This window comes from Magnolia sinica, chromosome 6 (genome assembly GCF_029962835.1).
Source record: "Magnolia sinica isolate HGM2019 chromosome 6, MsV1, whole genome shotgun sequence".
Taxonomy (NCBI): Eukaryota; Viridiplantae; Streptophyta; class Magnoliopsida; order Magnoliales; family Magnoliaceae; genus Magnolia; species Magnolia sinica.
This window is the reverse complement of record NC_080578.1, coordinates 61078828-61079975: the sequence shown is the minus strand read 5'-3', so window position 1 is coordinate 61079975 and position 1148 is coordinate 61078828.

Genomic DNA, 1148 nt, shown 5'->3' with positions numbered 1-1148 from the left:
ATTAGCTAATCATAGTTAACTCAAAAACAAAAGAAAAACTAAAAGATCTACAAGAATCTATGAATAAATCAAAGTAAAAGAGCATTGTCAGTGCTCCACATAGGCCTTCTCTCTATTTCCAAATCCTAAAAGATGATTTAGAATAGCCTAGGGACTCGTTTAAATATTTTTGGAACTCAATCTTTGGCACCGCCTTGAAAAAGTTCACAAAATGACTTAGAATTTACATAGTTACCATGGCTTCGATGGCATCGAACATTCCTTCGATGACATCAAAGGATGCATGAATATGTCGAGCAACCAACTAAGAAAATTCATGATTTTTTCAATGGGATCGAAGTGGCTTTGATGTGATCGAAGTTAGCTTCGATGACATCGAAGTCTATTTTTATAATTTTTCAGAACTATGTTTTTTCAGCCCCAGAATTTCAGAATATCATTTTTCTAGCCTTGAATTTTCATGATTCCTTTTCTTCACTTCAAATCTTCGATTCTCTTCATTCCTCACTTGGTTTCCTTAGATCTTTAGCATGTGAATTCTTCATTAATGACTTCTAAATCTCAAATTCTTCATTATCTTCTTTTGAGTTCTAAATTAATCCTTTTAAGTGCATATTTATTATAGGCTTTCGAATCACCTCGTATAACAAAAACTTATAAATTAAATCGAATCAACACTTAAATGCCAAGAAAATTAATATAATTAAAGGGTTAAATATGCAATATTTGAGTCTTAATAGCATGCAACTAGTGTATATACACCAACCATTTTCAAATTATTTCAAAAGAGTTTGGCGATAGTCTTAATCAAATAGTGGAAAAAGTAGATGAGTCCGATACGGTAAGAAAATATTAAGTTTTGAATAGAAAAAATTATAGTCTTCACATTGTTATCGTTAACTCAATGGACGAGTCCATTACTTGTAGCTGTAGAAAGTTTGAATTCATGGATAATTTGTATTCCAATGCATTAAAAGCTATGAATCATACCCTCACAAATATCCTAGTTAAATATATCTTAAAAAGGTGAACTCGAGAAGCTGCCTCAACTTCATTCCCCTCATTAAGTAGTGGATGTGACTCCAATGAAAAAAATAAGAAATCACAATTCTTGCGTTACAATAGTTTGGTTTGCAACTTTATGAAAT